Source organism: Puma concolor, chromosome C2, assembly GCF_028749965.1.
Source record: "Puma concolor isolate L17-30 chromosome C2, mPumCon1.1.hap2, whole genome shotgun sequence".
NCBI lineage: Eukaryota > Metazoa > Chordata > Mammalia > Carnivora > Felidae > Puma > Puma concolor.
The window spans coordinates 150,952,011-150,972,701 of record NC_141675.1 but is presented as its reverse complement, the minus strand read 5'-3'; the positions used below and the strand labels follow the sequence as shown (position 1 = coordinate 150,972,701).

The following is a 20,691-nucleotide window of genomic DNA, read 5'->3' as shown; positions in this document are numbered from 1 at the left end:
ATACTGTTTTCTAGAGTGGCTGCAACAGCTTGCATTGCCGCATTTCATCCCATTTTAATAAGAAATCCAAAATGTAGGGGTTTGAAAGCATTCCAGTGACAATTACTATTGATAAAAGCTCTTTTTTAAAAACTTCTAAAAGACTTACATTGAACGAAAAGGATATTAATTTAACTTTCTAAAGGCTTTTTGAAGTAAAAATTTATTTCTAGAACTCAACGTTTGGTATACAAGAACACCTGTTAATGTTTTTCAAACGGTGTTCCTTTCTCAAAAATTAAATTAAGCATATATTTCCGTCTTGAAATCTGGAATCTTTCTGTTTTTGGTATTTTGGTATTTGGAAAAAGGCAGAAAGTTTTTAAAATCTATGGATGCATAAGTTTTTTAACTTTCTTTTTCTGCTCTGGATTCCATAAATTATGAAAGTCATAGCTCAGAAGCAGCACTAAAGGGGAGACAGGATTTCTGTTCACTGTTCCTTTCCTTGCCCTCCTGTTCATGTCCCAGCTGTCAGACTGCTCACATTATTCCGAGTTCACTGGTGTGTCTAAGTGCCTCAAAGCAAGTTGACACAATGCTCCTGGAATCTGGCTTGCCAGGAGCCGCAGGCACTGTGTAAGCAGGGCTGGCCTGGGCAATGTGCTAAGGGGACGCTGGCCTGCAGGGTCCTTCTCCTTGATGGTGGATACTCTGTCACCACCCAGTCCTCTGATGCTGAGACCTTCATGGGACTCTGGGCTGCTCATCGCTGGCTTCTACCCAAGACTAGCCTCCCTGAGCCCAAGCCCCATGTCCTGGACCTTGCCTTCCTGTAATTTCACTGAGTTCTCTGTTAACTGAAAAATCTGCATCTGTATGAAAGCAGATGACGTGTGGAAAATGACCTTGATGTATTGGTAGCCTCTAATACCCCACCAGGCAGGCTATCCCAGCTGTCATGGAACAGGAAGTTTCACAGACCAATTGAGATGCTTAAATCACACAGTTTATTCAATCAATTCAAAACATACCATGAAAAGCAACAAGAAACTGATGGGGTAGTGAACGCACCTGGCACCATACTTCCAGGATTCTAGAATCCTGGGCTGTTTTTTGACCCTGTATCTGCTGCATCAGCCTTCCCTGACAATGATGTGATTACAAGGACTAGAGTGGAAGTTAAACAAGGGGGCCCAGTGGATGGAAGGTGCTGTAACCAGCACATACTTGGATATCTATTGGGAAGATATCCGGCCAATGGCTGTAGGTCACCAATTAACCTGCTTAGTGGCTGTTTTAGGCAGAATACTGACCCCCAAAGATGTCCTTGTCTTAGTCCTTAGAATTATGGATATATAACTTCATACGGCAAAGGGAACTTTGCAGATGTGATAAAGGAGCTTGAAATGGGGGGATTATCTTGGATTATCTGCTGGGCCTGGTGTAGTGACAGGAGGCCTTTGGAGATAATGGGAGGCAGGGAGGTCAGAGTTAGAGAAGATGTGATAATGGAAACAGAGTCAGAGAGATAGATGTCTGTTTAAAGATGCTACACCGCTGGCCCTGAAGATGAAGGAAGGAACCATAAGCCAAGGCATGCAGGTGGTGTCTTGAATTTGGAAAAGCCAAGTGTGAATGGACTAACTTGTGTCCTCCACCTCTGTTGAATTCATATGGTGAAGTCCTCACCTCCAGTACCTCAGAATGTGACCATATTTGGAGATAAGGTCTTTGCAGAGGAAATTAAGCTAAAATGAGGTCACTAGGGTGGTCCCTAATCCTATATGATTGATGTATTTATAAGAAGAGGAAGATTTGGACACAAACAAGGACAAAGGGGAAGAGCATATGAAAATATAAGGAGGAGATGGCCATCTACAAGCCAGAAGTCTGGAATAGATCCTTTCCTGAAGGCCCCCAGAAGGAATCTATACTGTTGACATCTTGATCTTGGACTTCCAGCCTCCAGAACTGTGAGACAATAAATTTCTGTTGTTTAAGCCCCAAGTCTGTGGTATTTTGTTACACGGCCCTAGCAAACTAATACACCCAAGGGAACAAATTCTTCCCTGGAGCCACCATAAGGTAATGGAGGCATGTCGGCACCTTGGTTTTCGCCCACTGAGACCTACATTAGACTTCTGACATCCAGAACCATAAGATAATAAATTCAGTTCTTTTAAGTTGCTAAGTTTGTGGTAGTTATAGAAATAATGGGAAACTAATATGGTGACTGTGGGTTTAATGCGTGTGTGTGTTTAAAGATTTTATTTTTAAGTAATCTCTGCACCCAGCGTGGGGCTTGAAATCACAACTCTGAGATCAAGAGTCACATGCTCTACCGACTGAGGCAGCCAGGCACCACAAAAAAGTGTGTTTTTTGAGCACAGAGCACATACGGGGCCAGAATGGGACCATAATGGATATCATCAATGAATGACCAATTGAGGGATGAAAAAGCTATTAGCCTGGAGGTTTCATGATCTGGATCTTATGACTTGATTCTTATACTTCATTTTATCTACTGGTAACACTTGTTTGTTCCACCTCCCTTTTAAGAGAATAACTTCAATCTGTTCTATCTTTACATGTTCTATATGGCTAACTTATTATTTCTACAGCATATCTTCTGGATTGTGCTATATGCTTACTCGCTGCCTGTGGTTAACACATCAATTTACTTAACACATCCATGTGTTTCACCTGCTTCGCACAAGCCAATGGCTTCCTAACTGTTTAAGTAATATGTTCTTTGAGTTCCATCCATCCCATCTATTTTTCTTTCTCCTGTAATTGTACTGAATATTTAAAAAATAACATATCGAACATGTGTTACTGCTACTGTATTCCTAGGGTGCTAATACATGAACAGTATTTACATTTAGAAATAGAGGGCTCTATACAGTGCTACATCCTGGCTTTGGCTTGGGGGAGTTCTGTGGCACATGAAAGTTATCAATCTCTTCTTCCTTATTCTTCTCCCTCCCCAGTTAGGATCTTCTTTAAGACTCTGGTCAGAGTCTATGGCTATTTCCAAGCTATGTTGGCAGAGGTGACACCTGAGCCAGAGATCATCTGCCCCAAAACATAAAATATTTCCTATCTAATGAAAAAGTTTGCTGACCCTTACTCTTGAGCCCCACGAAAGAAATATTACTATTTCAATTTCACATTTGAAGACACCAAGACTCTGGAAGGTTATTTGCTTTCCGCAGGTCCCAACCAACCGGAGATGGGCAGTGCCAGGGTTCAGCTTCAGAACCCGGGCTGTTTCCAGCACACCGTGCTGCTTTAGGGGAACTTGTCCTTTAGCTTGTCTGGTCTACTTTTCCTGCCTTAGAAAGGTGATTTTGACCTGTCTTAATGACCTAATCATGTTTCTGATCTCTCTTCCAACTTGGCAAACTCACATCCAATACATCATACTTGTTTGGGTCTTAGCTATCTTCTGATTTATTACGAATCTGGTAAACAGTTCTTTTATTCTGTCATTTGCAGTTGTTGATGAAAGAGCTAAGATTGTGTAGAGTAAAAATGTGATCTTCTGTGAAGTGATGCTGGTTATGTATCCAGAGTGAATCATTAAAGTAAAATAATAATAATAAAAAAAACCTTTTAATGTTGAAATAACTGGATTTACAGAAGAGTCGGAAAGTGGCCGTTCTTACATACTCCTTAACCAGCTTCGCTTCATGTCAGCATCTTATCTAACCATGGCTTACTTAGCAACACTGTGAAATTGATGTTGGTGCCCTAGTATTACTTAGACCGCAGACTTTGTTCTGGTATTACTAGGTTTTCCACTAATGTCCTTTTTCTATGAAGAACCTAATCCAGGATACCATATTGAATTTAGTCATTATGTCTCCTTTGTTTTCTCCAATCTGTGGCAGTTTCTCAGTCTTCCCTTACCTTTTATGACCTTGACATTGCTGAAGAGTACTGCTGGTCGAGTATTTCAGAGAATGTCCTTTAGCTTGAGTTTGTCTGACATTTTCTCATGATTAGACTGGGGTTATGGAGTTTGGGGAAGAATACCACAGAGATGAAGTGCCTTTATCATTGAATCATTTCAGCAATACACAATATCAATATGACATATCATTGGTGATGTTAATCTTGGTCACTGGGTTGGTTGAATAATTTTCAATGATTAATCAACAATATTATGTCACACCCATTTTGTATTCAGCATGATGCTAGGCACTTACTGGGTGAGATAATTGATAAATCGAATAGAAAAGAATTCACAGAAGGGTTAGAAAGAGCTTTATAACAGGTACAAGGAAATTATTAAGGCCTCAAAGAGATGAGTAGAGAAAGAATAGGCAAGTCACAAGGGAAAAAAGTATACATTTGAAAAATACATGAAAGGGGTGCCTGGGTGGCTCAGTCAGTTAAATGTCCCACTTCAGCTCAGATCATGATCTCACGGTTTGTGAGTTCGAGGCCCACGTTGGGCTCCGTGCTGACAGCTCAGAGCCTGGAGCCTACTTCAGATTCTATATCTCCCTTTCTATCTGCCCCTTCCCCGCTCATGCTCTGTCTCTCTCTCTCCTTCAAAAATAAATAAACATTAAAAAATGTTTAAAAAATACATGAAAAATGTCTTCAGGGGTAAACACAATAACTATCATATCATTATAATATTCATTATAAATATGGGACACAAACAAAAATATTAATCAGAAAGGTATGGTATAACCAGTTGTTAGTATGATTACAATTATTTAAAAATATGTAGAGTGAAAAAGACTAAATCATAGAATAAATGTTAATAATGATTGTCTTTGGATGATGAGTTTGTACATGACTGGTTTTCTTCTTTTGGCTTTTCTATATTTGTGGGAAAACTTAACACTAAGCTGTAGTAACCAAAAGTCGAGTAGGGTAGTGGAATGAACACCAATGTTAGAGTCAAACATGGTTTGAGTCTTTGCTCTGTTATTTAAAGGCCTCATAAACTTGGGTAAGTTTGCACCTCGGTTACCTGAGATGCCAAATTGGAATCATGAAATAATTTTGTGGGATGTTTGAGAGAAAATGAAGTGATATAATACGTTTGGAAGCACTTGGCACTAGTTATATTTAATTGTCTCTTTCTTAAAAGTCATGGCACCTGCCTTTGGGATTTTTATACTCTCTTTAGAGGCAAGGTTGAAATACGCTCACGGAATGACAGGATGGGAGGTGAGAGCCTCACTGTCTCTGTTGCAGGATCTCCGGAGAGGTGGAGAAAAGGGTGGAAGAAAATCCATGAATGTTCTAAGGGGTGGGTGGGACTTCAGCATTTGTTCAACAACCAATGCATCACAGGTGCCAAATCCTGTTCTGATCATTTTGGGTGGACCAGGCATTGTTCTGGGAACCGGTGATAGAGGGGAGAACAGATTAGACAAAAGTGCCTGCTTTCATGGAGCGCATAATCTAGTGCAGGGAGACAGAGAAAAGATAAGCAGGCCGCGTGTGTGTCAGCGCTATGGAGGAAAACACAGCAGGATGCGTGTTTTAGGCGAGGTGACTAAGGTGCTGAGGGCTCACATACGAAGATTCGCAGGCTATCTCCTCGCCCTCGATGCTCGATGCTCGCTGGGGAAGAGAATCTTAAAAGCAGAATGATTATGAGTGAGCAGGGTAAGTGCTATTCTACAAACCTGAGGCCTGTGGGGAGGGTAAGAAAGATGGGCTGTCTTCGCCTGGGGAGTTAGGGAAGTCTTCACAGAAGAGGTGATGCTCCAGCAGAGCCCTTAAGTGGGGGTCGCAGTTCCCTAGGCAGAGAAGAGGAGGAGGGTGCCCGCATGGAGGGGAGATGTCCCGGGCCCTGGAGTGTGCTCAGCCCGTGGAGGCTTGCAGGGCTCTCTGGAGTGTCGGGAGCATAGGATGGGCGGAGAAATGGATAAGTGGGGGCCCTGGACATGAAGAGCTTCCTCCTACCATACCCGGAAGTTTCGGATGTCAACCTGTACATGAGGGGGGTTACGGAGTTCTTTTGAGCAGGGGGTGCCAAGCCATTCCAGCGTTGTCAATGGTAGGGACGGCGACTTCAGTAACTGAGGTCTAGCAGAGAGTGGCAGGGAAGGCTGGGAGGAGAAGGGGAGACGAAGGTGAGGAGGGAGAGAGCGAAGGAGGGGATGGCACCCAGCTCAGGTGGGGACGCAAAGGCTGAGGGTCTGTGGGAGCCCCTGGGGGAGGGTCCAGTGCAGCCGGTGGTCATGTGAGGCTGAGCCCAGGGCAAGTCAGGAGCAGATGTCTAGATTGGTGCGCCCCCCGATAACGTAGCTGTATCTGCCTTCCTAGGGCAGTTGACTCCCCCTTCCCCGCCCCAGTATTTTTGATTAAGACTCCATCTAATTTTGAAAACATAAAATCTTGAAAAAATCAAAATGAATGATACCCCCTTTACTCCTCTGTAACGTGGAGCCCGTGGCTTCTCTTCCAAGGAAGGTGGGCAAATACGAGAGTGTATGTTCTCTGGCAGCTCTTGCTGGCTAATGCTCAGCTAGGTTTTCTGCTTGTGGGCTTTCAAAGTATCACTGCACAGGAGTATTTTTTGGTTAAGGAAATTAAAGTAGGAACATGGACTCACGGAAGCCAAGGTCATCCCTTTCTCCCGACTCCACAACCCTCCCTTTTTAGAAGCATGTATTTTCTGTACGTGTTTGTAGCCTTCAGAAATAACTCTTGGCCATTCTCTCCAGCTTACAAATCCCCAAGGCGTGCCTGTTTGAACGCATGCAGTGTATTATTTCTGCGGGGCCTCATCCCCTTTCCTTCCAAGTCGGCTCCGCTTCCTTACCCAAAGCGCCTACTGACAGGCTCTTTGTTTCAGGACCCCTGAATCCAGAAATTGGCCAACTCTCTTCCACCATTTTGACCTGAGTTATCCATAAGCTTTTTTTCCCCCCTTGATTCCTTTCCTTCTTGGAAGGATGTCTTTTGGCTGCCCTGGTTCTTGAAGGTTGGTGTAGCCCCTCTCCCTTTCACTCTCTCTGGCTGGTGTGGGTGTGTATTGGGGGATGAGGGGGTAACACGCGCATGCGCACGCTCGCGGCTCAGTGACTTTCTCCAGAGACTTCTGGCTGGAGTGAGCGGGTCGAGCTCCCACAGGGAGGAGGGCAGTTTCCTCCCCAAGGGGCAGAGCTGCTCTGACATAGCAGCTTAACTGCCTTGTTAGATGCTGATGTTTTTACTTCTCTTCCTGTTTCAGTTGGAATGAATCACATTTGAAAACATTTCCATCCTTTTAGTGACTGCATTGAATAACACATGTTTTTCATTAATATTTACCGTAATCAAACCTAACCTTTTTCTTTTTAAAATGAACACGATTATTTCTGTCATTATCTAGCTTTCTTCAGTCTCCATACTTAGCTTCATAAAATGGATTCCTGCCTAGATAGATTGAGAAGTAGTATTTTTTTAATTTCTGGAGACTCAGAATTCATAAATGGAATAATGAAAACTCTGATGGGGGACACCTGGGTGGCTCAGTCTGTTAAGCGTCTGCCTTCGGCTTAGGTCATGATCTCACGTTTGTGAGTTTGAGCTCCACATTGGGCTCTGTGCTGACAGTGCAGAGCCTGCTTGGGATCTTCTCTCTCCCCTCTCTCTCTGCCTCTACCCTGCTTGCACTCTCTCTCCCAAAATAAATAAATAAATTTAAAGAACTCTTAAAAAAAAAAAAGAAATAAAACTCTGATGGAAGAGTGTGGATGATTGGCTAGTAGATTGCTCCAAACTGTTTTCAACTAACTTCCTCCTCAGCTCTCCTCCCCTGAACTATGTTACTTAAAAGGTCTCCAACGTTGATTAAAAAAAAAAATTTTTTTTTGAGAGAGCGTAAGCAGGGGAGAGGGGCAGAGGGAGAGAGAGAGAGAGAGAGAGAGAGAGAGAGAGAGAGAGAGAATCCCAAGCAGGCTCCATACTCAGTGCACAGCCTGACTGGGGGCTTGATCCCATGACCCTGGGATCATAACCTGAGCCAAAATCAAGAGTCAGATGCTCAATGGACTGAGACACCCAGGCACCCTGACTTTTAATTAATACTTTATAACACTTCTTTGAAATGAGACAAATGACCCAGTCCCTCTGTTAAATAATGGAGTTCTGTAATTCTGAGAGCGTATTCTCAACCGAAATCTTCACCCTCCCTGCTCCTCACCCTCACTCCTTTTGGATGGATAAAGGGAGCATCGTTACAACACAGTGGAGTTTCAAGACTGCTACAACATTCCTATTACTGCTTTCATAGTGGTTGGCGGCCATATGCTGTTGAGAAGCTGTTTCAAAGGGGAACTGGACTTACTTCCCTTTTAAGTGAGAGTTGCAGCATGAATGTAGATCAATCACTGTTTCTAGCACAGTCGTATCATCTTTATGAGTGCACTTCCTCAAAGACCTCTGGGCATACACTGAATGTGTTAGGCAGAGCCCTTTCAAAGTCCAGGCGTGTTTTCCGAACAAATGCCAGGTTTCCTGGGACTGTTGGTTACCACCCCTTACTCCACAAATATAGTGCATCTAAGATTGTCTGTCTGGATAATCTTGCCTTTTTAGTGTTTACTTAAAGTGGAAATGATGTTATCCAGACCCTGGGTATGAATGAGATCATGTCATGAGGTCTTGCTCTGATGTTGTTTTCTCTTGCTAGTGTAGTGACATCAGGATCTGAAGGCAGATGGGCGGCTTCGATGACATTTTGAAGTCCCTGATGTTTCTAACCTCCCATGATTGTTGAGAAATCACTGGGGAAGTGAGGATGTCATGTAAGGTGGCAGGTCAACCTATGAGTTACTCACAGCCATGGGAAGATACCATGGGATTATTATTAGTGTGCTATGAGAAGACTTCTCTGTTGTTGCTTTATTTTAAAATAGATTTGATTTTTTTAGAGAGGTTTTAATGCACAGAAAAACTGGGCAGAATGTACAGAGATTTCCCATATGCCTCCTGCCCCAACGTGTGCACAGCCTCTCCCGTTCTCAGCATCCCCAACCAGAGTGGGACATTTGTTACAACTGATGAGCCTACATTGACACATCATAATCATCCAAAGTCCATAGTTTACATTAGAGTTCACTCTTGGTGTCGTACATTCTGTGGGTTTTGGCGAAGGCATGATTACATGTATCCTTCATTATAGTACCCTACAGAGTAGCTTCACTGTTTTCCTTTTTAAAATTTATTTTCCTATGTACAGATTGAAAAGGTCCTATCTAAAAAGATGAATAGTTGAATTCTACCTTTCTGCTAAGATTTTAAGCAGGAGGATGTTTTTCATGAAAGTCTCATGAATATGGATGTTCTCTGACAAAAGGGTTCCATGACCGTATGGTTTTGGGAAATGCTGGGGAAAAATATGATGGAGTCATCCGCAGAATATTTACACTGCTATTCTGGTTCTGACATACAAATATATGTTGTCTAAATCAATTAAATTACCTAATTAAAGCTAAATTTCACTTCTGAGAAGTTGGTGGAAAACCTAACCATGAACATCCTAACAATCTGTCCTCATATCTGTTTGTTTGTTTTTTTTTAGGTTTATTTATTTATTTTGAGAGACAGAAAGAGAGAGAGAGAGAGAGTGAGTGAGCAAGCAGGGGAGGAGGGGAAGGGAGAGGGAGAGAGTGGATCCCAAGCAGGCTCCACACTGTCAGCGCAGAGCCCAACCCTGGGCTCTATCTCACGAACCATGAGATCATGACCTAAGCTGAAATCAACAGTCAGATGCTTAACCGACTGAGCCACTCAGGCACCCCTCCTCATATCTGTTTTTAAATGAATATCCCTTTAAGAATTTTATCCATTCATTTGCTTATTTGTTCATTTAATAAGTATCTCTTTTGTGCCTCATCTGTGCCAACACTTAGGGGCACATAGCGCCTTAACACAAGGAAGAATGTGGCAGAGGTGGTTGGTAACCATTGCCCTCTTTTCTTTAGTAATGTTGAGTGCATGGCAATGCAGGGCAAAAGTTGTCTCCCAGCTTCCCTTGCAGTGAGAAGTACCATGTGACTATGTTCTGGTCAAGGGAATGTGGCCTTGGGGTTCTGTGTGCAGGGCTATCATTTGGCCTGTATGCATTGGCCTAGGTATACACAAGTCAGTAGGTGGCAAAATGGAAACCATGTGTTTTGAATGACAGAGCAATAAGACAGGACGAGCCTGGGACTTTGAGGCTATGGAGCACGATGACAGCCTGTAAATATGTATGATCAGATCATTATGCCAAATAAATTAACCTCTATCAGTTTAAGTCACTGTTACTATGGCCTTTGTAACGGCAGCCAGACCCGTAAACTAACTGAAGCAGAAAGGATTTCTGCTGATCAGATGTTGTCATAAGATCAGGCAGTTGAGATATTTAGGAACCCTCCAAGTCAAACAGTGTCCAATGGCCATCTGAGTCTATAAAAAAGGCCTGACTAAGGGGGTATTCAATATTGCTCTGCTATTCAAAATACATGGTTTCCATTTTGCCACCTATTGACTTGTGTATACCTAGGCCAATAATTTCTTAAACTTCTCATATCCACATGTTGAGAGAAGAAAAGACCCAGGGAACTGAGGTTCTTTTAAGTGAACCTCACTTTTTTTTTTCTTACTATTTTTTTGCTAAGAAACCTAGAGAAATAAGGCCAATTTTTCATATTACAGTTGAATCTTTCCAGTTAGCTCAGGGTACGCAGGCACTTGACATGGATCCAAAGGCTTTAAAATAACCAAAACTGATGTTCCCAATTCCTTCTATATATCTTTGTAAAACAAATTCTGGCATTGCAAACTTCCTTTTACCAACATGCTACCTCTATCCACATAGTGGGCTTAGGTAAACATACGAGTATATATTTAGATGTGGGTTAGGCATGAAATTGCTTTATCTTCCTAAATAAGGCATAGAAAAACCTCGATTCATTACTAACTGTGACATTTTAGATCTGAGTAGACAAAAAGGAGCATGTGAAAATGTGCTAAGCTTCCACATAGTTAACAAGATGTCACTTTGTGAGAGAATTTTCATAATTAATGAACCAGTTCAATTTGCTCTGCCATTTGACTTTGATTAATATGTCGTGGACTATTCCCACTGGGACTCTATCCAGTTGGTTTGGGAAGCTCTTATGTCTATAGCCCGTGCATGTGCATGGATCAAAGTGCTGGCATTCAATACCTGCCTCGTTAGGTCAGGGAACAGCCATGTAAACTCAGTGACAATGCCTGAGGTCCTGCAGCAAGCCACCACATGGCCCAGATGGACAAACTGACAACAAGAAACATGAAATCGAAGCCAAAACTATTTGGAGAAGGGATTGGACCATGTGTGTATTTTATGGGATCTTAGAAGGTCAATTTACGTAATTAAAACTTTTATTCCTAATTCTGCCATGGATTTGGCAGACTGAATGAGATGACTTTTTTAGCATCATCTTTAAACCACCTGATTAAAATTTGCTTCATTGAAAATTCAGTTTATGGGAATAAATTATATGACAAGCCCTAACAGTGTTTGGTCAGTATATTTTTCTGTTTAGAAACCATTGTAGGTATTTCAAAAAAGGAGTTTAATACAGAGAATTTTCAGTACGTATGCGAAGGAGAAAAGTACAGAAGTGGGGAGGTGAGGTTACCCAAAGATTTGTAACTGCAGGAAGCCACTACCCTCATTGGCTTGAAGAAGCCACAGGGGAACATGTTGAACTCTCCTCTTAGGCTGGCTGAGCCACAAAAGTTGTTGCTGTAAGACTGAGCTGTCTGAGCGGAAGCCCAGAAGCCACAGCTGCCAGCCTGCTGCTGGAGCCACCATTGCCACCGGCACCCTAGAAAGTGGAAAAATAACATCTCCCTTACCCCCACCTTTCAATTTGCTGCTGGTGCCTCCCACTGGTAGAACCCAACAGGAGGCTGGGTGGCAAGGGAATCTGGGAAATGTAGTTTCCAGACTTTCGGCTCTAGAGTCAGAGACCAAGATAAAGAAAGGAGGGCGTGGAGCTGAGAAACTAGAGACTCTGGGTGGCACCCAGTTTCCAAGGCCATATCCTGTATAGATTTTAAATTAAAATTTTTTTTCCGTTTATTTGTTGAGAGAGAGAGAGCAAGCGAGCAGGGGAGGAGCAGAGAGAGAGAGGGAGAGAGAGTGAATCCCAGGCAGGCTCTGAGCAGAAATCAAGAGTTGGACACTTAACCTACTGAGCCATCCAGGAACCCTTAAATCATTTAAAAAAAATCATGACAAGTGTACTCTTTAATCCCCATCTGCTATTCCTCCACCCCCCACTCACCTCACCTCTGGTGAGCATCAGTTTGTTCCCTACAGTTAAGAGTCTGTTTCTCTCTCTCTCTCTCTTTTCCCCTTTGCTTATTTGTTTTGTTTCTTAAATTCCACATATGAGTGAGATCATATGGTATTTGTTTTTCTCTGACTGGCTTATTTCGCTTAGCATTGTAGTGTCTGGCCCCATCCATGTTGTTGCAAATGGCAAGATTTCATTCTCTTTTATGGATGAGTGATATTCCATTGCATATATACACCATATCTTCTTTAACCATTCATCAGCCGATGGACTCTTGGGCAGCTTCTGTAATTTGGCTGTGGTAAATAATGCTGCAATAAACATAGGGGTGCATGTATCCCTTCGAATTAGTGTTTTTGTATTGTTTGGGTAAATACCCAGTAGTGTGATCCTAGGATTGTAGGGTAGTTCTATTTTGAATATACATTTTAAAAATTCTATATTTGAGACAGAGAGAGATAGAGCATGAACAGAGGAGGGGCAGAGAGACGGAGACAGAATCCGAAGCAGGCTCCAGGCTCTGAGCTGTCAACAAAGAGCCCGACGCGGCGCTCCATCTCGGACCTTTAACTGACAGCCACCCAGGTGCCCCAGGGTAGTTCTATTTTTAATTTTTGGAGAAAACTCCATACTCTTCCATATTCTGTATAGATTTAAAGTAGCTGCATAGCACTTGATTAAATTAATAAATTAGTAACATTTTATTATTGGCCAAGATATCACATCTTTAAATCCTCCTCTGTGAAATTATATACAATCATAATCTAGCATATACATACAATTCTGAAGTTATATGGGTGCTAGTGGATACTATATTTAAAACATTCACGTTAATATTTAGTCACACTAGTTATCCAACTGGGTTTATTGGTAAGAAACAAGCCCGAAACTGTCATTTATATCTATGCCTTGACCACGCCCAAACTATCTTCCTACAATAACCCAAAAGGATCACATTTAAACAGAAAAGATAGTAAAAAAAAGATAGTTTATACCTCATGTATCTTCCATTTCAGATAAGAACCCAGGTGGCCCCTTCCTGGGCAGATATAATCCCAAAGGCAACCCCAGCCCCACAATGCCTTGGAGAGATGTAACATCAGCACCTATTCCCTCCTGGTGGTCTTTCTGGTGGTCAAAGAAAGAAAGGACATTTGAGGGAATAGACACAATCCTTTGCCCATTTTGTGGCTCAGCAGTGTTATATAGGAAAGCCAGTAATACAAAAGAAGAAAAAAAAGCTTAATGGTCTTAGTGGCATTGTATAAATAGGACTGGATAATTTTCTGTTATGAATTCATTCCTATCTCTTCATGTGGGTCTGGGAAATGTGTCTGGAGGGCATTTTCCTCCTTGGCTGGAGGTGACTTAACAGACTGGCAATTAGTGTCATTACAAGCACAATCACATAGCTGGAAGACCTGGGTGATGGCTCACTCCTAAGCAGCGTGGGACAAGCGGGAGCTGTTGAGACCACACTGAGAAGCCAGGGAACTGCAGACAAGTAATCTGCTGGGGGAAAAGGCCCCTTTGATCTTCATACCAGACAGCAATTTCAGCAGAAGCAGAGTCGACTTGGTATTTTTTTTTTTTTTTTTTTTTATTGCGGCGGGAGAGAGGCAGTAAAGTTGATCTTTAGCTTACCTGCACCTTACGCTGTGTGATGAAAAACATTTGTGTTTTACTTAAATAGAAATGGTCTGAATATTTAATAAAGGCAAATAATTTGTTATTCGATGTTTTCAATCATGTGGCCAATTTCAGCTCATATAATGTTGGATGCTGGCCGGGCAACTTAAGTCTGGTAATGGCTATTTTCTTTTGGTCCTTGGGGTGGACTGCCAAATTTCAAACATTTTCGTTAAATTCGGTACAGTGCTTGCCTTCGGATTCCCCTGGAAGCATCCAAGTCAGCCTCTAGGGAGAGAACAGATCTGTATGTGTGCTCTTGGAAATGCTCCTGGGTTATTGTTATGCTGATTTGAAACACCAGAGAAGCTGCTTCTATAGAGAATGGTCCAAGGAAGAAAGCGGGTTTGGATGAAGGGCATCCGCTCATGTCTTTTGTCCTGGTTGCAAGACAAGCATCTCATCACGAGGCATTCTGACATGGCCAGAATCTGTGGCTGACTCAGTTCCTTAGGAAAACGTTAACAGAAGTTGCAAGAGGACCCGTCTGTGAATCTTCCCAGCTGAGCACTACTTTAGTTCATCACAATTCACTCATGTTGGAGTCATGGTTTCCTTTTGAACGAAATAAGTCATGGTGTCTCTAACTGGAGAGGGTGTAGGGTGTTTCTGATAGCCGCTGTTATTTTGAATTTTTTTTTCAACGTTTATTTATTTTTTTGGGGACAGAGAGAGACAGAGCATGAACGGAGGAGGGGCAGAGAGAGAGGGAGACACAGAATCGGAAACAGGCTCCAGGCTCCGAGCCACCAGCCCAGAGCCCGACGCGGGGCTCGAACTCACGGACCGCGAGATCGTGACCTGGCTGAAGTCGGACGCTTAACCGACTGCGCCACCCAGGCGCCCCAGCCGCTGTTATTTTGATCTCCAGCATGTACCTCCAGGCTCTCAACAAACAAATACTGAGCGAATGAGCAAAATGAATTTCTGCTTACGGCTACCGATTTCCTGGTAGAACTCCCTTTTTTCTAGTGTCTACAGGAAATGTCTTCCTCGCTTGTGTGCCTGTCTGCCGGGCTTGCCAGTTCTAAGCCGGCCACGGGAGGGGTGGTGTTCCCAGGAATACACCATGTGACATGTCAGGCGGATCAAAGCAAGGATTTCAGGGCTGACTACAAGGGGAAATGGTTAGTAATTAATAAAAGGATGTGGAATTGGTCATGTTGACTGAAAGAGCCCAGAACCTTGGCGAAATGCTTCCAGAGGCTGCCAAGATAAAAAGAACGGCTGGGCTGAGTTATGTACGGGCGGAGCTTGCAGGTGTCAATGCCACTGGGTGAGGCGAGCAGAGTGAGACGTTTCCTTTCACCCAGGCCATGGGCTCACTGATTATAAGAGCCCCTCCAGCTTTGGTCTTGGTTTTAGTTTGTTTTTAAACGGAGCTTTTAGGGGCCACTGGGGACGTACAAAAACGTGAGAATGATGTTTAATTCTGAGACTCAAGCTGTGGTTTCTCATTGGCCGTATCTTGCTTTTCATTGTTTTGTGTCAGTGTGTTTTGTTTCCAGATTTAGGATCAAAGCAACCTTTCCCTTGAACTTGTCCATTTCCCCCCTCCCTCCCCCGTGTGCGGTCTAACGCATCGATGAAACCAAATAAATCCCCCAGGAATGTGCGAGTCTGCTGGTTTTCCACCATAGCTGTAGCCGCTGTATACATTTTTGGTGGCTTGTGGTGGGGGAGTAGAGTGTGGAAGAGGAGATGACCCAGATAATGAGGTTGGGAAAGAGTGTATTAGAGGTGGGTCCCATCTCAGCAAGGGACTGGTGAGTACTTGTCATGGCGAGTCTCAGTTGACAAAGCTGAGGGCTGTGGAAGCTCTGGATGCAGGTGTGTGTATGTGTGTGTGTGTGTGTGTTCTTGGCAAACAAATCATGGAGCCTCCAAAGAAAATTTTCACTGATTGGCTGGGAGACGTCTGAGCTTATAAATTGCCTCATTGAGTTTTTAAGCCATTTTCCCAAGGGAGTGATGATGTCTGATCCCTTCTGCAATCTTCGCGGATATCTCAGGACACATGGTCCCTGCAAGTAGTAGATTCTGTTGATCCTAACCAAGCGGCAGTGCAGTTTCTTAACTTCTGAATGATTCTTTCCCCTCGTTCTTTGCCCTCCTTCAGGCCTCTTCCAGTGCCTGCCAACCTGGTCCAAAAAAACCAATGCCATGGACAACATGGCTCGTTGGGAGAGCAAGGAGTGGGGGGCAACACTGGACGTGGCTGGTTCATCTTTGGTGGTTTAGAGTGCGGTTTCCAACCTCAGAGCAGATGTTAATGATGGTTTGAAGTAAATAGGACAGATGGTTAAATAATAAGCAATTATGGGCATCAGAGACAAGGGTGTTTGTAAGTTTCTCTCTACTCATCTGTAATTTCAAAACACAAAAATATCTGTTGAGGGGCTGCAAGGCCAATGTGGAGAGCTGTAAGAAATGACAGACAAAAGTATGCTGGGTGCCCTCAGGTCTTTACAAAGAAATATCCACATCTTGTGTGGGATATAGGGGATCAGTTATCATTTGCCACAGAATGCCACATGGTAGCACCCCAGAACTCAGTGGCTGAAAATGTAATTAATTGTGATTGCTCATACATCTGCAGACACAGCTGGGTGGCTGGGAGGGCCCTGCTCCAGCATCTCTCATCCCCACCCTGGGGTTGGGAGGCTAACCACGGGGTAAACTGAGGCATCTTCTTTCCAGTGATTGTGGAGGTGAAAAAGGAAGTTGGAAATGAGTGATGCTGTGTAGGCTTAGGCTGGGAAGCAACACCCTTTCCTTCCACTCACATGCCATGGCCAAGGGAAGTCACATGGCTGAGCCCAAAGTTAGCGGGAGAGAAATACAGTCTGGTCATGAGAAGGCTGGGCAAGGGTGAGGGTGCAGAGAGAGGGGTTAAGATTTGGTCAACTCTTATATGTGTGTGTGTGTGTGTGTGTATAGAGAGAGAGACTACATTCTACATATAAAATCACATCTCTATAAAAATGTAATTTATAATATAATGATTCCATCCATATATGAGTCTATATTGTATGTATATGTGGTTCCAGTGAGAATGCTCATATCTGGCTTTCCTAGGGTTCCTCTTCACGCCATCACTGTGATATGGTTGAGGTGTTTGTGGCTCCCCTATTAGGTGATGAAAAGAAGAAACATCCTAACCATCTCACCTGTGATTTTATTTTCAATCCCCCGACTAGTGGCACGTCCCAGCCAGCCTCCTGGGTTGGGTGCCTCAGCGGTGTTCAGGAGCAGTGCTCTGAGGGGAGCCGGAAGAGCCAGCCTGCATTTCAGCCAGAGATGAGAGTCTTCCTGTGAAAGTCCTCGAAGTAAGGACATTTTGTTTCTGGATAGGAAACAGTACTATGTCTGGGCCAGCCGTCTCTATCCCCACATCCTCCTCGAGGCTCTCCCGGCGGGGACGCGGCTGTCCGGGGCTCTCCTTGCCTAGCCCCCCGCCTGATAACATGCAAGCAAGGAGGCCACTGGACATAGCGTGAGAAGAGCATGTGACAGCCAATGCGGTCTGCCTTCTCTGTGTCAACCGGGCAACGTCCTGCGAATGTAGGTAAACGTTGCACTTTGCTCTAGATCTCAGTAAATATTAAGGCATGAAGAGGCACTTTTCTGAGCACTAGGAAAAGTCTCTGGGTCGGCCGGGGGGGGGGGGGGGGGAGACAAAGCACCAGCAGCACAGGAGAAGCAGGGGGCGGTGAGGGCAGGGAGGCATGCTGATGTGACAGCAGGTGAGTAGGAGCCGTTTTTAGACGGGGCGGGGGATGGACAGCTTCTCCGAGATGCTGTTTACTTTTTTATTTTTATTATCTTACTTTAATTCCAATTAGTTAACATACAGTGTAATATTAGTTTCAGGTGCACGATACGGTGATTCAATGCTTCCATACATCACCCGGCGCTCCTCATGACAAGTGCCCTCCTTAATCCCCTCCTCCTTAATTCCCTCATCCTCCTAGCCCCCTCCTCTCTGGTCACCATCAGTGTGTTCTCTACAGTTAACAGTCTGTTTCTGGTTTCTCTCTCTCTCTCTCTCTCTCTCTCTCTCTCTCTCTCTCTCTCTCGGAGATGCCATTTAAATTGAGTTCATGCAAAGACCCGGGGGAAGGAATTTCCAGGCAGTGAGACCAGCAGGTATAAACTTCCCAAGGGAGTGACAATTCACCCTAAGCACTCCAACTTCCAAAGGCAACCTTCTCTGATGCACCCATATCTTCTGGTCTTTGAAAAGGAAACATTCTTTCAAAATTCTTTCAGAGCCCCTGAACACACTAGGGCTTACTTCCAATGGGACTTGTTTATTTTTTTAACAGATTTTACTTTTTAGAGCAGTTTAGGTTCACAGCAAAATCAAGCAGAAGGTACAGAGATTTCCCGTATGCCCTCTGGCTTCCCCTCCCCTGCTCACGCACAGCCTCGCCCATTAGGAATGTCCCCCAACAGAATGACACATTTGTTACAGTTGGTGAACTTACATTGACACACCATTATCACCCAGAGTCCATAGTTTACCTTAGGGCTCACTCTTGGTGGTGTGCATTCTGTGGGTTGGGACAAACGTATAATGACATGTATCCAGCATTATAGTGGATACAGAGTAGTTTCACAGCCCTAAAAATGCTCTGGTTGGTTATTTTCAAGTACAATGAAACCTCACAAATGTCATTAACTTAGCAAAAGAAGAACAAAGGAAAGCAGGCAGTGCAGCCTTTTCCCCCCTCTTTCTTTAAGATCGTAAAGGTCTTTGACGCGTGGAAGGCAGGCTTTTATTAACTAGGCATTTGTATTATAAACATAATTCCCAGACAAGCAGGAAAGTCCCAGAATTCTGAGTCACTGATGTTTGAATAGATGTTTTGTAAGGCCAAGCATTTGCTTTTACAAATAAAGCATTGACGAACTAAACAGTTGCTTGAAATGAACTGGGCAAGTTTTATAATGTGCACTTGGCCTTCAGAAGACAGTGCTGTGATTTATAACAATTTTTCCCTCTTTAATCTGCATTCACATTACAAGAAAATCTCTCTTTCTGGCCACCCGTCTTGGTCAATGCCCAGTGTGAAGGAGACCCGTAGCTGTAAATAACAAAAATGTCATGTGGAAAAGCAACACAGTCACCTGATATATGTTACATACCTGCTCTTGGCTTGTGGGATATGCAGTTGCCGTGGTGTCTTGGCTCATGGTGGGAGTTATAAGAAAATGAGGAAGGATTCTGTTTGTGAAACACAACTTTGTCAGAGGAGTATGATCAGTATGGTTTATTTCTTATTCCAGGCTGCTGGCAACACAGCCTGGATGTTTTAACGCATTCGTGCACTTCAATAATACAGAGGTATAGAAACAGAACTGGAGAGAGTGAAGAGAGAGAGGGGCAGAGAATCAGGGTTTGAGGCTCCAGGCTCTGATTTAAACTTACAAGAACTAAATACCTCATGGGGACTTTGCCTTACTGGCAGCAAATGTTGGGAAACACTAGCTATCTGCACAAACTTGAAGGGAATGTGAGTCCAAAAAAGAGAGCAATTTAGCTTGATACAAAGGGCTGGAGTTGGGTTGGAGACTTAGTGGGTACAAGTGGGGGAGACGGGAGAGCCTCTTTGTGGAACTAAGGTCATAAACTTTAAAATTAAAATACCCGGAAAACAAAAAAGAATGAAAACTTGCCATTTGCAACAATGTGGATGGAACTATGTGGATGTGTATTATGCTGAGGGAAATCAGTGAGGCAGAGAAAGACAGATATCATATGATTTCATTCATGTAGGACTTTAAGAAACACGACAGATGAACATAGGGGAAGGGAAGGAAAAATAAGGTAAAAATAGAGAGGGAGGAAAACCATAAGAGACTCTTAAATACAGAGAACAACCTGAGGGTTGCTGGAGAGGAGGTGGGTGGGGGGATGGGCTAAATGGGTGACAGGCATGAAGGAGGGCACTCTTTGGGATGAGCACTGGGTGTCCTATGTAAGTGATGAATCACTGGGTTCTACTCCTGAAACCAAGACTACACCCGTGTGTTAATTAACTTGAATTCAAATAAATAAATTAAAAAAAATATCCAGGTCATGGGCTTAAGTACCACTTCCCTACACCACCCCCTGCCCCCAACTTCCTATTTTCTTAACCATTCCAAATAGGTTATTCTTTGACTCAAACTGTCCATTTGAGCAAAGAAGTCCACTCCAAGAGCCCCCCATTATGGAGAGAAGGGGCTCCAGTCATCTGTCCCAGGAGGCTGGGGAGGAACAGAACCATGGGCTGACCATCTGGGCACAGCACAGCTCCATCACCAATGAGGAATCTTTGACTCCTTTGCTGTTGTTCGATGGGATCGAATCATTCTCCACCATTGAATCTATAGTCCTGGAGCAGATCTGAAAGCTCATCTGCTCTCCTACTTGGCGCGAGACCTGTCTGTAATAATAATAGTGACTGACTGTCCCCAGCCTTGTTTGAATGCTTCTGGGAATGGGCAAGCCAATGCTTCGTGAGTCAGCCCCTGCGCTGATGTTTGCTCCAGACCCAATATGCACAGTCACGGCCGTCCAGCACAATCACCTGGTGGATTTTACAAACTCTTTACGGCCTGGGGCCCACCCTCAGTGATGATGACAGAATTGTTCTGGGGAGGGTGTTGGCATCACTTTGACTTAAAACTCTTCACGTAATGCCAACAGGGAACTGAGGTTGAGAGCATGAATTCTGTC

The 20,691-nt window shown here is 43.7% G+C and overlaps 1 protein-coding gene across 1 annotated transcript in view; it reads left to right on the top strand.

The window, feature by feature from the left end:
* The window catches only part of SETD4 (SET domain containing 4), a 186,063-nt gene extending 168,761 nt beyond the window's left edge, over positions 1-17,302 (top strand). The window contains exon 15 of the transcript XR_015240436.1: positions 17,165-17,302. The gene's annotated coding sequence lies outside the window, so the exon portion shown is untranslated. The remainder of the gene's footprint in view (positions 1-17,164) is intronic.
* The last annotated feature ends 3,389 nt before the right edge of the window (positions 17,303-20,691 follow it).